An 18,841-nucleotide genomic window follows, 5' to 3' on the forward strand; every position below is an offset into this window, starting at 1 on the left:
TTGAAGTCTATATATTAGTATTGAGAATATATATATTTCTACAGCTCACAACTGTGAATGCTAATAAACCTTGTGATAATTATTAAAATATTGAAGAATCTATTCATATTGGAATTATAGATATAAGGTTATTTTATATATATATTATTTTATGGGAATATATTTCATGTTTTATGTCAGCATACAAGATCTTAGAAGTTTTTATTATTTCCTAATTCATCTCGTGATATACAGTTTGAGCTGTCTTGGTACCAAACAATATTCTTCTGCAGCATACAAAATCAGTGAATTAATAAATATTGATTTTATTCAGAGCATTTACTACTTATCATCCTTTGATGATAGTAATTTATTCTACTCAGCCAGAAAAATCTTACTGATAGTTACATTAATAAGTCTACAGTATATCATATAAGGATCCAGAGAACTTCAAGAACTGGCGTTGTAAGTTCCAAGGAATTTCAAAAGAGTAAATTGTTGCATACCTGTATTCATGACAAGCATGTTAAGGATCAACTAGATAAAACATAGTTGGTCTTCATTATTCTCGATTGGGTATATGGTTACTGATAATCAGTCATCAACTATCTTTTTGACTTCCTTACTGGTATTCTTCAATAACTTCATGGAAGCAGCGGTAAGAATTGTTGATCACCAGTCATTGAACCCTGTGGTGATTAATTATATTTGGAATATTCATGCATCTACTACTGAGCTAGAGCTGTGGTCTGAACCCAGCATATTTGCGAGCCGGACGGCCTTAACTTATTGCAAATTTATTTGCAAATAGGGATTTTAGTAACCGCTCCAGTACATATCAAAAATGCTGCACCACATGAGAATGGTTGGCAATATACCATTTTACATAATGTCGCCCAACATGGATGACAAAAATTTACCCCATTACACAGTTAATGGATGTCACGTTATTTTTTTCAATAACGAGTTGCCCTGCTTGGCTGCAGTTGGTGGAGCATGAATTACAATATATATAACCCTTATTGTGGTTCTTAGAATAACAATCATACCAATTTCTTACTGGCTCGCCCAGGAGCTCCCGCAGTTCTCTGCTCTCGCTCGTTACTGACGTTGACCGCTCCAACAGTACACAATTTCTGTGACTGATCTGTCGAATTCCGCAATTACAGATGCGAGAATTTACTCTGATGCAACTTAATACTATGACTTTGAGATTCTTCAAATCGAATTTGCTGTTACTGGATAATTTCTATAAATCTCTGGAACATATTATTTCCAAAGATTTGATAATTAATGCTGTATATCGCTGTTTTCCCCAACTTATTCGGTGGAGAATATAGTTGGCTGGTAATCTTTTGTCTATTGTCTTATACTCTATGACTGGAGTCTTTAGGACGTAATCTTAAAAAAAAAAAAAAAAAAAAAAAAAAAAAAAAAAAATCTTAATAAATTTTCAATACTGGTAACTGAATAGATTATAACGAGATTGGTCATGCATGGAGATAAGGAAAAAAATGAAGGATACACCATCAAAATTAGACACAAATATATTACACAAAATATCAACAAATAAATAAATATATAGAGCAACAAGTATAAAAAATTGAATGAGAACAAATATATTTATATCGAAAAATTTATATCACAGATTAGCTCACTTATTAGGTTTTGCTTTTTAGCACAAAAAAATTAGCATGTGCTTCTTAAATCATCAATCATATGCATTTTGATTATGCCATTCACTTATCGACTTGCTGTTGCTTTCGAATAAAATCTCATATACCTTCTTTCAAAATTAATTAATAAATTATAAATCTCAAATATTATAATATATATTTCTCAGGGCTAAAAGTTCGGCCTCTGGTGGGAATTAGATAAATCAATTTATCCAGTGAACATGAGCTTCATTTAACACTTTATAATTTACTGATAAAAGAATGAGTGAGCATATAAATAATTACAATATCAAAACTTAAATATTTCATCTGTGCATACTTAGACATGTAAATCTGATATATAGTTCTTAATTAATAAAATTTCATTTGTACGATTCAATATTTGCGCAAGTTGGATATTAATTCCAATATTTGAACAACCTTTCGATGAGCTAGCTTTTTAGATTTTGTTTCACTCGAAGCACTGAGGGCGCCCGAGATGTATATATTTCTTGTTAACTATAACTCTTGTGCCGAAATTCACAAGATGATGATAGCAATCCGTATTCTTCTGTCATTTTGGGTTTTCTGGTAGCTGAAGTCGTCCTCTTCAAGGAAATAAATAAATATCTGTATGACTTACGCCTTAATATGGCCTCACTAAGTCTTATGAAAACTTATTGAATTTAAACTTAAATCCTTCAAATGTACAATTATTAACAAAAAAGGGACTAGTGCTCTATAAAATTAGTGGCGTTCCTGGTGACATCTGACAAGCAAGTGGGCTCTCATCTACCCCTATTCTCTACGATCATACTTCCATATTCCAAATTTGCATATTATTTAAATATTCAGCTACTATGCCATTATATAATCAAATAGTCCATGTCAATCTGCTAGGCTATTACATAAATATTATGTGTTATATTTTATAATCACTCAGATAACATCTGGTACATGAACTGAGTAGTGATAACTTACAAATTCTTATCATTTATATAAATACTGAGGGTTATTTTTGAATCAACTCGTTTTTCACCGCCAAACAGCCACTGCATTTTGATTGGCTCATCTGAAAATTACAAATGTATCCATGCACCTGATAGAATATACACACTTCCTCAATATTTTTATTTATTTTACATATTTTGTACATGCTCATTTGACACAATAAATATTTTTAGGATTATTAAATTGTTTTCTCTTCTACAATAACATGCCATATGGTTACCAAATCCTCTGGTTGAATGCTGTTTGTTCACAACTAAAGTTTGCCACAGGTGTCTGGCTGAATTTTAAATTATACGGCTTGACTGACTATTCAGGTTGCCGACCAGTAAGTATTATAGCCTAACCTCAAAATTTCATTATTTTATATAATTCAATAAATAGCAAATAAAATTCTTTTCTATTTGGCTGTTTGAATTGTAGCCAGGATACCCGTTATTATCTAATCTCTCACTTGTTGATATTGCACCCGGCGATAACAAAGCAGCTGTTTGCTAGAGACCTATAAAATCTTTTCATTAAGCGATTTTGCTAGGTATTCAAGATAATTTGTTATACGGAATGACTTGAAATTATGAACGTAAGGTCCTAACACTATAAGGATCCAATACGAACAATTTCGATCAAATGCAATCCAAGATGGCGGCTGAAATGGCGAAAATGTTGGCAAAAACAGGGTTTTTCGCGATTTTCTCGAAAACGGCTCCAACGATTTTGATCAAATTCATACCTGGAATAGTCATTGATAATCTCTATCAACTGCAACAAGTCCTATATCTTCAAAAATTTCAGGAGCTTTGCCCTATCTATACAAAGGTTAATTCTAGATTCTCTATCATCAGCCTTCATACACAATTTAAAGAACAAATTTCAAGTGGAAAAGATAGAGCATGAAAATCTCTGCAATTTATGTCCAGTAACATTTTCACCTAAAATTGAAAGAAGCTTGAAATTCGAAAAAATGTGATTATTAAATTGCATACTGTTGGCAAGGTTGATTCTATTAAATCATTCACTACGAAGAGATAGCAGACCTCGTGTTTCTCCAGCGTTATTGTCCTATCACCAGCTGTCTCATATCTTTGACTTGAGATGCGCGTGAACACTAGCATCAGGTGAGCAATTTTCATAACGGCAAGGAAAGTTGTGTGAGTGCGCCACACCAGATTTTTTTTGTTCAAAATGTTTAAATGAGAGTAGAAGCTACTATAAGTGTTTACTAACACTTGATTATTTAATGTTTAGATACCGTACTCATTTATCTAATTTTTTATCATTTATTTGTACATTCAAATGTTTTGCCATTAATTTTCCTTTGAAATTCTGTATTGAAATCATGTATCACATGAACATACCACCTTCCCATTTGAAAAAAATGAAGTTGGATTCAAAATGAAACAGGATTCGAAATGAAACAGGATTCGAAATGAAGTTGGATCGATATGACGGATCCAAGATTGCGGACAAACGTTTTGAAGCGACAGAAATTTTTTTCAATTGGAATAGGATTCCCACGGAACCTACTACTGTTATATCATACTTGTAAGAGATATATTTGGCTGTTTTTATAATAATTCATTAATTTTGGCTCCAACTTTCAATCTCTGTGTTCGGATTTCTTCAATCTCTAATAAATGTATCCATCCAAAACATGTAATGCCTCATCCAAGAATGCATTAAATGAATCACATGTTTTAATAGTTTGATCTTGTTTCAGGAATATGGAGTTTTGCTGTTGAGCACTGCTTGAACAAGGAAATATCACCAAGTAAGTACTCTGTAGCCCTAGTCCTGATCTAAACTGATGGCAATTTACAGCTGTAATCGAGATTTGTGTTGTAGCATTAAAGACATTTCCCTCTCCTTTTTTGAATCAGATGAACCTTTGTTTGGTTTGACTGACAATAAGTGCAAATTTAATCCCAGCATGATGTCACAATGGTTGCGTCCAAAGCCACTAATCAATTCCATTGTGTTTCTTTTACGTCCAGTAAAAAACCTGATAACAGATTGGTGATCACAGATCTGTGCGCTGAACCACAGAATGGAAAGTCGGCTAGTATCCTGACCTGACGCCAGAATCTGCCATCTTGAAAAAAGTGTAGCATTTTAATAATATAGCGGTAATTTTAACTTCTAACAAGATGGTGCAGTCACGTGTCGTGGTCTTGTTGCACTCAAGTTTTTGTTAGATTGATACTTCCCATTCTGTTTGTATTCTGTGGATGAACGGTTGCTCATGAGTCATAACCGACATAATATGTTACCTCTGCTGCTCATATTTGTAAACAAAACAAGAACCTAACCTATTTAATTGTATAATTGAATGAGATGGAAAACCATCAAGTGATTGGAGTTGTTTTAAATGCTTTGTAAGATATTTTAAATGTTATTGAATTCATGTAAGCATGAATTTCTCTGCTCTCAAATACATTATAATGAAATCCATTATAATTGTAAACAAACTCGTATTCAGCCATATCTGTTTAAGTTCAGCTACTCTGTTTACGTTCTTTTCAATCGGTAGAAAAGTACGATGAGCTAATCAGTGAATGAACCGGATATGATGTAATTTTTTTCTTATCATTCATACCAAATACCTTAAAGGGGTATAGATAGACCCACAATGCATTCCCAATGCTAGCTCTTACTTGAAATTGAAAGCTGTGATTGAAGCATTTTAACGCGAGATTTAAAACACTTAGAAACTGAAATTTCCGGAGACTGAGTTTCCTTCCTCAACCGAGCAGTGAGTGGGTAGCCTACAGTTTGAAATTAAACGGTCATGACCAAAGAGTACGCACGGAGAGTCAATTGTAGCAGCAGAGACCACAGATTACGCGGTGCAGACGGATGGAGAGAAAAAGGGTACAGATTCAGGGGACATTATAGGGTATTACAAACGGGGTCGGTTACAAACGGGTTATTTGAGTGGGTTATGAATAAGGCAAGGTGTAGCTTATGAATTGATAGGAAAGAGGAGATTTAAAATTAGAAAACAAAAAACCATTAGACTAAAATTGGAGAAAGGAATTGTTGAATTGAACATGAATGAAATTTATTTTTCATTTTTATTGAACATTGAAAATGTCTAATCAATTTTATTCATTAATCATTTTTATTCAATGTTGAATAAAAATGAAAAACTAGAAAGTGTAACAAAATAATATCGGATCACTATTCAAGCTATCAAGCTTTTCATAAATTTATTTCTCTCCCCATGGCAATAGGTTTGCGCTCAACTTTTTCACTTGAACATTTCTGTGATAATTATTAAATTGTGATAGAACACATTATCGTATTGATCTTCTGAATCCAGTTACATGTACATCGATTTTCGTGAAATTGTTTTTTACCGTTCCTATGAGTTCTACCAGGTTCAGCACAACTTCTTAAAAAGCATTATATCTGATTCAACAAAATTCATAAGGACGGCAAAACATCGAACGACAAAAAATCGCTTTCTTTCGGCTCCACGAAATACAGTACAATAATTTAGTATAATTTTGTTGGTACGATAGTTATGCTTTTTGCATAATGACATCACTGTGCTTGCTCACTCACTTCTCAGAAGTTTCATTCTTTCAATTCAATTTTTTTTATCTTTCTATTATTACCATAGATCGATTCAGATCAGCACAATGTTTATACTGTATGTTCATAATAGATTTTTCTGATTGAAGCAAAGAAATAGTCAATAATTACTGGGAATTTGAAGTGATATTCAACGATTTTAACCTGATAAATTGGATTGTTGAATGACAATCGAAATTCAGTGAAGTTTACTGTACAAGATTCTTTTTCCTCGTATTCTATTGGGTTTTATATTTGGATTTATCTTCTCATAGTTCATTTTTTTGGAAAACTAGACGTTTTAAAAATTAAAAATGTTAATATTAAAACTTTTCAGGTGTTTAAAAACTTCTTGAAACCTTTGCCTGTCCCTTTGTGAGACAGGAGTATTATTATCTTAGTACGTTCACTATAATAATTATTATTATCATAATGATAATGGAAAGCTATATTAAAAACAGCTATAACTCCCTTGTTTTCGGGTATTTTTGGAAATGGGATTCACGTTTTAAAGAATTCGGGGTCGCTGAATTCAAATCCGAAATCAGAAATCTTCTATCTATATTTTTAAGGAATTGGACTTTGAGAAAAAGTGATGAGTCATACTTTGAACAAACGTCGGCGTAATTGTAAGATTATGTCAAATATTGACAACAGGGTAAACAGCCAGATGGAAATTCTATGAGCGCTACTATTCAAAAAATATTTTTGTTTGATAATAGTACATCAAACTGGTGGCATTTCACTCCCTGCTATTTAAAATCGTGTCACTATTTTGATGGATAGCTTCCCATACCGTTCTATCTGCATATAATACCCTAACTCAAAATGTATTTATTATATTCGTAGAACAACAATATTCTCTACCTGAATCTCAAAGATAATAAATAAAAGCCTATTAAAGTCCACCCAAATCACAACAGTAACTGTTATATTTATGTAATATCAAATTCCTTAAACCACTGGATGCTTGTTGATAGCATCCAAAGTCACCTTCAAGACTCAGGATGAGCATTAGTGATTGGAAGCCACCAAAGGCATATCGCCGGCACGTAATAGAAGACCGAATTTAATATGCATTTCAGGGACATTTTTGGCGGGGTTGGGGGAGGGTTGGTTGTTGAGGCTGAGAGAGAGTGAACACCGCATAAAAATGAAGTACGAAGGCTGCTTGCAAACTAATTAATTTAATGGGAATTGAGCGGAACAAGTCGGGGCCCTGGGAGTGATGGGGCATTGCATCCCGCGGGAAATTATAAAGTGACGATTTGACGGAATTAAATTTCGGACGGATTGATTTAGTCAATTCTGAAGTTGCACATGAATTGCCCGATGCAAAACACGTGATAGGATCGGCTCTCTCAGTCTCAGGCAATGGTTATCGAGTGCGCGCGCGATGAGCTCGTGGTCCAAGGCCAACTTTCTGTGCAGACAAACGAGAAAACTTTGCGTATAAAGAGCTCAGCAATTAGTTATTATCAACAACAAAGTTCTAAGGTCTGCCTGCTCCTTCCAACTCCCCGCATTATATCTGATTCAACAAAATTCATAAGGACGGTAAAACATCGAACGACAAAAAATCGCTTTCTTTCGGCTCCACGAAAACATGGCTCCACGAAATTCAGTACAATAATTTAGTATAATTTTGTTGGTACGATAGTTATGCTTTTTGCATAATGACATCACTGTGCTTGCTCACTCACTTCTCAGAAGTTTTATTCTTTCAATTCAATTTTTTTTATCTTTCTATTATTACCATAGATCGATTCAGATCAGCACAATGTTTGTACTGTATGTTCATAATAGATTTTTCTGATTGAAGCAAAGAAATAGTCAATAATTACAGTGAATTTGAAGTGATATTCAACGATTTTAACCTGATAAATTGGATTGTTGAATGACAATCGAAATTCAGTTAAGTTTACTGTACAAGATTCCTTTTCCTCGTATTCTATTGGGTTTTATATTTGGATTTATCTTCTCATAGTTCATTTTTTTGGAAAACTAGACGTTTTAAAAATTAAAAATGTAAATAATAAAACTTTCCAGGTGTTTAAAAACTTCTTGAAACCTTTGCCTGTCCCTTTGTGAGACAGGAGTATTATTATCTTAGTACGTTCACTATAATAATTACTATTATCATAATGATAATGGAAAGCTATATTAAAAACAGCTATAACTCCCTCGTTTTCTGGTATTTTTGGAAATGGGATTCACGCTTTAAAGAATTCGGGGTCGCTGAATTCAGAAATCTTCTATCTATATTTTTAAGGAAGTTGGACTTTGAGAAAAAGTGATGAGTCATACTTTGAACAAACGTCGGCGTAATTGTAAGATCCGTCGGCTTGATTGTAAGATGAGAGGCCTTCAGATCACCATGTCAAAGCACAGGAGAGCTGCGAAATATTAAATATGAAACTGGCCATTGAGTCACATTTTATCCAGTTAGTTACATTGTTGGTTAATTAATTCACATTGTTTAAACTACAGATTAAAAAAATACTGAGAAGATACTGAGATATTGCAATTATTCAAATGCTAATGAATTTATTAATTATTATTAAACGAAAATCCAAATTGAATGCTGTAATTCACCCCGAAGACTTCTGCTACTGCAAATATTGACAACAGGGTAAACAGCCAGATGGAAATTCTATGAGCGCTACTATTCAAAAAATATTTTTGTTTGATAATAGTACATCAAACTGGTGGCATTTCACTCCCTGCTATTTAAAATCGTGTCACTATTTTGATGGATAGCTTCCCATACCGTTCTATCTGCGTATAACACCCTAACCCAAAATGTATTTATTATATTTGTAGAACAACAATATTCTCTACCTGAATCTCAAAGAGAATAAATAAAAGCCTATTAAAGTTCACTTAAATCACAACAGTAACTGTTATATTTATGTAATATCAAATTCCTTAAACCACTGGATACTTGTTGATAGCATCCAAAGTCACCTTCAAGACTCAGGATGAGCATTAGTGATTGGAAGCCACCAAAGGCATATCGCCGGCACGTAATAGAAGACCGAATTTAATATGCATTTCAGGGACATTTTTGGCGGGGTAGGGGGAGGGTTGGTTGTTGAGGCTGAGAGAGAGTGAGCACCGCATAAAAATGAAGTACGAAGGCTGCTTGCAAACTAATTAATTTAATGGGAATTGAGCGGAACAAGTCGGGGCCCTGGGAGTGATGGGGCATTGCATCCCGCGGGAAATTATAAAGTGACGATTTGACGGAATTAAATTTCGGACGGATTGATTTAGTCAATACTGAAGTTGCACATGAATTGCCCGATGCAAAACACGTGATAGGGTTGGCTCTCTCAGTCTCAGGCAATGGTTATCGAGTGCGCGCGCGATGAGCTCGTGGTCCAAGACCAACTTTCTGTGCAGACAAACGAGAAAACTTTGCGTATAAAGAGCTCAGCAATTAGTTATTATCAACAACAAAGTTCTAAGGTCTGCCTGCTCCTTCCAACTCCCCAAACTTGGTTCAATCGACTTTATTATTTAGAGTTATTAGGCTAACTTGTGGAAAAAACATATAGAAGAGTTATTTCACGATAATAGAGCAGTGCTTCCAAATATAATCTGCGAAACAGGGCAAGAAATATTAATGGATGAAGTAATAACTGCAATAAAAAACACAAAAGCTGGTAAAGCAACAGGCCCTGATAACATCCAGGCAGAGTTTATGAAACTTCTAGATGATGATAATATTAAATGGCTGACTTCTTTGTTCAACCGTATATATGACAATGGATGCATTCCTGAGAAGTGGCTGGAGTCAGAGTTTATTCTATTGGCAAAGAAGGCGGGAGCTAGAAAATGTGATCAATATAGAACAATCAGCCTAATGAGCCATATCTTGAAGATATTCCTGAAAATAATACATAGAAGGATTTACAAGCTTTGTGAAGAGCAATTATCAGCTACACAATTTGGGTTTAGGAATTCTGTCGGAACAAGAGAGGCCTTATTCAGTATCCAGGTGCTATTCCAAAGATGCAGAGATGTGAACAAGGATATATATGCATGCTTTGTGGATTATCAGAAGGCATTTGACAGGGTTCAACATGAGAGAATGGTTGAGATATTGAAAATGACTGGAATAGATGATAAAGATCTCAGAATAATAACAAACTTGTACTGGAACCAATCAGCAACAGTAACTGTTATATTTATGTAATATCAAATTCCTTAAACCACTGGATGCTTGTTGATAGCATCCAAAGTCACCTTCAAGACTCAGGATGAGCATTAGTGATTGGAAGCCACCAAAGGCATATCGCCGGCACGTAATAGAAGACCGAATTTAATATGCATTTCAGGGACATTTTTGGCGGGGTAGGGGGAGGGTTGGTTGTTGAGGCTGAGAGAGAGTGAGCACCGCATAAAAATGAAGTACGAAGGCTGCTTGCAAACTAATTAATTTAATGGGAATTGAGCGGAACAAGTCGGGGCCCTGGGAGTGATGGGGCATTGCATCCCGCGGGAAATTATAAAGTGACGATTTGACGGAATTAAATTTCGGACGGATTGATTTAGTCAATACTGAAGTTGCACATGAATTGCCCGATGCAAAACACGTGATAGGGTTGGCTCTCTCAGTCTCAGGCAATGGTTATCGAGTGCGCGCGCGATGAGCTCGTGGTCCAAGACCAACTTTCTGTGCAGACAAACGAGAAAACTTTGCGTATAAAGAGCTCAGCAATTAGTTATTATCAACAACAAAGTTCTAAGGTCTGCCTGCTCCTTCCAACTCCCCAAACTTGGTTCAATCGACTTTATTATTTAGAGTTATTAGGCTAACTTGTGGAAAAAACATATAGAAGAGTTATTTCACGATAATAGAGCAGTGCTTCCAAATATAATCTGCGAAACAGGGCAAGAAATATTAATGGATGAAGTAATAACTGCAATAAAAAACACAAAAGCTGGTAAAGCAACAGGCCCTGATAACATCCAGGCAGAGTTTATGAAACTTCTAGATGATGATAATATTAAATGGCTGACTTCTTTGTTCAACCGTATATATGACAATGGATGCATTCCTGAGAAGTGGCTGGAGTCAGAGTTTATTCTATTGGCAAAGAAGGCGGGAGCTAGAAAATGTGATCAATATAGAACAATCAGCCTAATGAGCCATATCTTGAAGATATTCCTGAAAATAATACATAGAAGGATTTACAAGCTTTGTGAAGAGCAATTATCAGCTACACAATTTGGGTTTAGGAATTCTGTCGGAACAAGAGAGGCCTTATTCAGTATCCAGGTGCTATTCCAAAGATGCAGAGATGTGAACAAGGATATATATGCATGCTTTGTGGATTATCAGAAGGCATTTGACAGGGTTCAACATGAGAGAATGGTTGAGATATTGAAAATGACTGGAATAGATGATAAAGATCTCAGAATAATAACAAACTTGTACTGGAACCAATCAGCATCAGTGACTTTGGAGGATGACAGTGTAGAAGGTATAAAATTCAGCGAGGAGTGAGACAGGGATGTGTGCTTTCTCCATTGTTATTCAATATTTATTCCGAGTACATCTTTAGAGAATCCTTGGAAGATGTAGAAGTAGGCATTCCTGTGAATGGACAGATACTCAACAACATTAGATATGCTGATGACACAGTCATTTTTGTGGAGAGTTTAGATGATTTGCAGATGCTGATGGACAGAGTGACAGAAAGTAGTGAGAGACATGGGTTGAATATCAATACAGATAAGACAAAGTTAATGGTCATCAGCAAGAACAATATCCCCAGATGTCATCTTACAATTAAAGGAAAGCCAGTTGAACAAGTTGATAAATACATTTACCTGGGTGCCACTCTGAATGACCAGTGGGATCACTCACAAGAGATCAAGATCCGCATTGAAAAGGCCAGAGCTGTGTTTTTAAAAATGAGTACCATGTTCAAAAGTCACGATTTGACAGTTAATTCGAAAATGAGATTTCTTCGATGTTATGTTTTCTCCATTCTTCTATATGGTGTGGAGTCATAGACATTGACAGCTGCAACTGAGCGCAAACTAGAGGCATTTGAATTGTGGCTCTACCGGAGGATGCTGAGGGTGTCATGGGTGGACCATGTCTCTAATGAAGAAATTCTAAGAAGAATGGGAAAGGGAAAAGAAATTCTCAATACTGTAAAAGCGAGGAAGCTCAAATATCTCGGACATATAATGAGAAACGGAAGCAGATACGAGCTACTCCAACTTGTATTGCAGGGCAAGGTAGAAAGTAAAAGAGGTCCTGGAAGAAGGAGAATATCGTGGCTTAGGAACCTGAGGACATGGTATGGAATGAGCACAGCACAGCTATTCAGGGCGGCAGTCAACAGGGTCATCATAGCCAGAATGGTTGCCAACATCCGGAACGGATAGGAACCAAAAGAAGAAGAAGGCTAACTTAAACAATAACATACCGTTCTTTCGGCTCCACGAAATACAGTACAATAATTTAGTATAATTTTGTTGGTACGATAGTTATGCTTTTTGCATAATGACATCACTGTGCTTGCTCACTCACTTCTCAGAAGTTTCATTCTTTCAATTCAATTTTTTTATCTTTCTATTATTACCATAGATCGATTCAGATCAGCACAATGTTTATACTGTATGTTCATAATAGATTTTTCTGATTGAAGCAAAGAAATAGTCAATAATTACTGGGAATTTGAAGTGATATTCAACGATTTTAACCTGATAAATTGGATTGTTGAATGACAATCGAAATTCAGTGAAGTTTACTGTACAAGATTCTTTTTCCTCGTATTCTATTGGGTTTTATATTTGGATTTATCTTCTCATAGTTCATTTTTTGGAAAACTAGACGTTTTAAAAATTAAAAATGTTAATATTAAAACTTTTCAGGTGTTTAGAAACTTCTTGAAACCTTTGCCTGTCCCTTTGTGAGACAGGAGTATTATTATCTTAGTACGTTCACTATAATAATTATTATTATCATAATGATAATGGAAAGCTATATTAAAAACAGCTATAACTCCCTTGTTTTCGGGTATTTTTGGAAATGGGATTCACGTTTTAAAGAATTCGGGGTCGCTGAATTCAAATCCGAAATCAGAAATCTTCTATCTATATTTTTAAGGAATTGGACTTTGAGAAAAAGTGATGAGTCATACTTTGAACAAACGTCGGCGTAATTGTAAGATTATGTCAAATATTGACAACAGGGTAAACAGCCAGATGGAAATTCTATGAGCGCTACTATTCAATAAATATTTTTGTTTGATAATAGTACATCAAACTGGTGGCATTTCACTCCCTGCTATTTAAAATCGTGTCACTATTTTGATGGATAGCTTCCCATACCGTTCTATCTGCGTATAACACCCTAACTCAAAATGTATTTATTATATTCGTAGAACAACAATATTCTCTACCTGAATCTCAAAGAGAATAAATAAAAGCCCATTAAAGTCCACCCAAATCACAACAGTAACTGTTATATTCATGTAATATCAAATTCCTTAAACCACTGGATGCTTGTTGATAGCATCCAAAGTCACCTTCAAGACTCAGGATGAGCATTAGTGATTGGAAGCCACCAAAGGCATATCGCCGGCACGTAATAGAAGACCGAATTTAATATGCATTTCAGGGACATTTTTGGCGGGGTAGGGGGAGGGTTGGTTATTGAGGCTGAGAGAGAGTGAGCACCGCATAAAAATGAAGTACGAAGGCTGCTTGCAAACTAATTAATTTAATGGGAATTGAGCGGAACAAGTCGGGGCCCTGGGAGTGATGGGGCATTGCATCCCGCGGGAAATTATAAAGTGACGATTTGACGGAATTAAATTTCGGACGGATTGATTTAGTCAATTCTGAAGTTGCACATGAATTGCCCGATGCAAAACACGTGATAGGATCGGCTCTCTCAGTCTCAGGCAATGGTTATCGAGTGCGCGCGCGATGAGCTCGTGGTCCAAGGCCAACTTTCTGTGCAGACAAACGAGAAAACTTTGCGTATAAAGAGCTCAGCAATTAGTTATTATCAACAACAAAGTTCTAAGGTCTGCCTGCTCCTTCCAACTCCCCAAACTTGGTTCAATCGACTTTATTATTTAGAGTTATTAGGCTAACTTAAACAATAACATACCGTTCATTATATTCTACAATAATGTACAGTTGATGTGGTCATGGAATTCTCAGAAACACGTCTGAGAAGCAATAAAACCATACCGTGCGGTCATGGATTCCATGAGAGAGCTGCTATGCCGCTATCGAATCGAGATATTTTTTATTTCCTGTGCTCTCTGGTTCCTCTTAAGGTGAGTACAGATATACGCGCCACGAACAAGCTTCGAACACGCTCCGATCATGAACGCTAAACGAGATGCTACGCAAGGTTTCGCTAGAGGTTCGCAATAAGTTCGCAAGATGATCGCGCGCTTATCGTATTGTTGACTTCGCTACAACCTAACCTCACAAAATGTGAAACATTCGTAAGTGTGTACGCACGTTTACTCTCAGCACTCAATAGAGCCTTGTTTTCAGTAGTTGAATAGTTGGTGAGTGCCAACATCTACCAAGCTTTATCATTCTAGTTCATACTCATTCGTAGTTAGTACTTGTTTTCAAAATAATACATATATTATAAAATCACTTCACTTATATGGGCTAGTCTATTCGAATTAATAAAACAATATAACAACTTGTAAAATATTTTCAAGTTTATAATAACGGGTACTACAAGTTGTTATATTGTTTCATTAATTTGAATAGAGTAGCCCATATGAGTGGAGTGATTTTATAATATATTGTGTATTATTTTGAAAACAAGTACAAATATTTAAAATATTTATTTGGTTTAAAATAGAGTTTATAAATATAGTTTAAAATATTTTAAAGTTCTTAATAAAGAGTAATGAAATTTGTTATATTGTTTTTATTAATTTACATATATCATGTATTCTTAGCACGGAATGATATTATCGAACATTGGTTCATTCATGTAGCTCTGGAAGATGTCCCATATCATTTCTCAAGTTTTGATATTTCATGAGATTATTCTTATTCTGCTGCATGCTCACGAATCGATCAAATCATTATTCTATAGTTTGAGACAAAAGTAGTGAAATCCCCAAAAATTCCACATGTCCAATCTGACACCGTTCACATTTTATTTGACTGGATACATTACATTATCAATTGAATATCATTGATATCGATTATATCTGTTATTTATATGATTTTTTCTGAATATGAATGAAATCATAGGCAAAACAATAAAGGTTAAAGGTCTCTTCACACATGTCAGACCAAAAGGATCGCTTCAGTGCCCAATTTCTGCGATGTGAACAACGCTCTTCTGTCACTGATTTCCTCTATCTTATGTCTATACTAAAACTAAACTCACTCACTCATATAACTACAGGATTTGATGGACCAGAGTCATGACTAAGTTGTAGCTTGTACTTGTAAACGAACCTAGTTTCATTTTAGATTGAGTTATAATATTTGCATTCATCTTAAAAGATATTGGAAGCTACATTTGACATGAAATAATAAATAATAACAAATTTATTCAATATTTTCACCATTGCTTTTTTCAAATGTTTTCAATGGAGCCCGATAACCTTCTGGAATTGACATTTATTCAACAATAGAAAGCATGCAGGACATCGAAAGAATTCACAAGTGAATGCATCCGTTGAATTGATGAAAATGTTTACTGTGGGAGAGTTTACCTTGTACATTCAAAGTGCAGAGATTCAACATGTTTCCGCTGAATTGGAGTTTGAACCAGTCGGTTAGTAAGGGAATATCATGATCATGAATAATGTGGATGATATTTGCGGAGAACAGTGGGGACGAAATATGAAGTAGTAGCGACCTGCACGGTTAGAGCAAAGTGATTAGGTTCCTCCCTCCCCCTCCACCCACACACTCTGCCACCATGTTTGCGGAATGAAACAAGATTCTTCTCGAAGTAATCCTGGCAGGATTTGCCGAAAATACGGCTCCACTCTCATGTATTCCTGGGAAATGTGAGAGATTTTTATCCCTGTGAAAATAAAAGGAGACATGCGGAAGTAGAGACTCTCTGTGATTCAGCGTGCCATGAATAAAACATGAAGAAATGTGCCTGAGGCCAGAGCCCAGACCCCAGCACTATACTTGTCTTGCCAGGTCTCATGTAGGCTACAACAATTTGCATCCACTTGGGGTCATTACTCTTCTAGATCTGATTTCGAAAACTTCCTTAATCCAAACTAGATGATCATTTCTCTCAATTCAAGATGACAGATATCCGTACTTATTGATTCACAAATCCGATGCCAGCAGCTACCGATGAAATGCACTTTGGTAAATCGGTTACTGTTACCCGCTTGCTCACCAGCAATACATTCTCACTGCCTTTATTCCAAGCTTCCTCTGAACAAGCTTCGGCATAACAGCATTCCATTTCCATTTTGGAGAATTGATCCAGTTTGTATTCAAGGGCGAAACTATCCCATCAGATTGATACAAATGCAGTTTGTGTGGGTTGTAATGTTTTATGGAAAAACAACATCAGTTTGAGCAATGAAAAAAATAAGTTTTCAATGAAATTCAAGCATCAGAATGAAGTATCTCTTGCAATGTGACATGATTCTTGAGATAACGACGTAGTGCTAAATTTTGTTTTATTTGTAGTCGAATAAAGAATAACAAAGGAAGAGAATAAATCAAATAATGGAAACTAAGAACTGAAGAATTTGGAACATTTTTTACCCAAGTTTGCAACTTAAAGTCGCTTCTCGCATTCCCTCCGCCATCGTTACTTATTTCTCCACAATTTGAAACTACACAAAATTATACATATTTGATATTCGGACAAGATTACAATACGAATAGGGCCACTGTTCTTTATTGAGATTTGATGGAAATCAAATAGAGGAAATTGAATTAATGGAAGAACATTGTAGGGGTTCTGAATGATGTGATCTTGAAGAAAGAGAATATGAAAGGGTTTCAGCAACAGAGATCAACTCTGGTCATCAGAGCAATTTCAAGATCTACTCCAGAGCTGTTCTATCCAATTCGAGCTATCAGCAATAGTTTGATTCTGGTTGAGGCCATCCAGGGATATTTATTGTGAGGAATCTCTGTTGAAGAGTATTTAATGTTGATAAACATAATGGTTCATTCATTGCAATTGAATTGGTTGAAGATTTTGCATTCAAACTGAACTGACTGGAGGTTCTCAACTCAAGAAATCTTCGAGGCTTTCGTTTTATATCAACCGTATCATGTATTCTCAATTATATTCGAAATTTTATTCTGTCCTCAGATTGTGAATAGTGATTTTCATGAGCTGATAATTTGAGAAATGATTTAGAAATATTGAAAGAAACTCAGTGTGAAACTAATAACATAATGGATGTATATCATTGAGTAATATGCATCTAAGCACGAAACAAATGTGAAGAAGACCATATAAAAATAAACAATAAATCAAATTTTCTATTGTTGATGCTTCTATAGAAATATATTTTTTCTATTTCTTTTTTCCTGTTGAGGGTGATGCACACATGAGCTCTAGGCTTGTGCGTGGGAAATGAGGTGAATGATAATGAGAGATCAAGGGACCTATAGTTTTAGGTGGGCTCCGAAACACCGGGAAGCGATTTTACAACTTATGAATAATATTCAGAGGAGTTGGCTCAAGCGGTCATCGTTCCAACGGGAGTAGCTGGCGCATGATTCTCAACTCAGCTAAGCGATAGCTTATCAGCATGGCAATTATTGAGTCAAACCGCTCATTATGAATGATGGAAAGCGGAGTATTGATTTCAGTGGGAGATGAGCTTACACAAGATTTGTCCACTGGCTCTTTGCTGTTATCCAGGCTGCATTAAGTCGCTAGATGAGAAGAAAGAAATGTATTTCCAGCAATTCACAGATCTAATAATCTACAGTAAACTTTGTCATACTTTTATTTTCAACCCAATAACATTGGAAACAGATTCATACTGTTTCAGGTAGTGTAAGTATCCTGGAATTCCATGGAAAAACGATTCCAGTAACACGTGAGAAAATGAGAAAGCTTTCTTGTTCTTCAAACTTGAGTTTTATTCAAATGTATGGTAGTTTACATGATTGAGAGTAAAAAATGTTCAATATTGTTTGTTAGTATATTCTTTATAAGTTCTGGCACATACGTATTCCCCAATCCAAGTTTGGAATCATCACTCAAGTTGAAATTCGTGTATGTGGTTTCTCTATTAGATTACTCTTCCATCAAAATATGATACAACTTGTGATGAGTTTGATGAGACACAAGATACACGGCTTAATAGTGTTTCAGCTCAACTCAATAACACAAACAAAGTTGTCGGGCAAATAAATATTTGCTCACCATGATGCTGAGAGCAAGTAAATAAATGAAGGTGTTGGAGTTTCATACATGCAGGTGTGTGTGTTTTGGTAAACTACCAGAGATTTAATGGGAAAACTTGAAGCGAGAATTATTTTTTTTAATCAACCGACCTTGTATGTTGGTATTGTGGGAGGAGGGGGAGGGTTTGTGCCAAATTGGCTGTGCCTTGGAAGGGGCCCCGGGGGAGCGACTCACTCGCTGACTCGGTCTCTGTAGA

General features: G+C 35.4%; 1 protein-coding gene across 4 annotated transcripts in view; it reads left to right on the forward strand.

The window, feature by feature from the left end:
- The window catches only part of LOC111052995 (neural cell adhesion molecule 1), a 522,721-nt gene that overhangs the window by 258,974 nt on the left and 244,906 nt on the right, over nt 1-18,841 (forward strand). For 2 of the 4 annotated variants that reach the window (XM_039421336.1, XM_039421338.1), the window contains one exon: nt 4,360-4,410. The exons of the other annotated variants lie outside the window; for them this stretch is intronic. The gene's annotated coding sequence lies outside the window, so the exon portion shown is untranslated. The remainder of the gene's footprint in view (nt 1-4,359; nt 4,411-18,841) is intronic. 4 annotated transcript variants of the gene reach the window in all.

This window comes from Nilaparvata lugens, chromosome 2, assembly GCF_014356525.2.
Source record: "Nilaparvata lugens isolate BPH chromosome 2, ASM1435652v1, whole genome shotgun sequence".
NCBI lineage: Eukaryota > Metazoa > Arthropoda > Insecta > Hemiptera > Delphacidae > Nilaparvata > Nilaparvata lugens.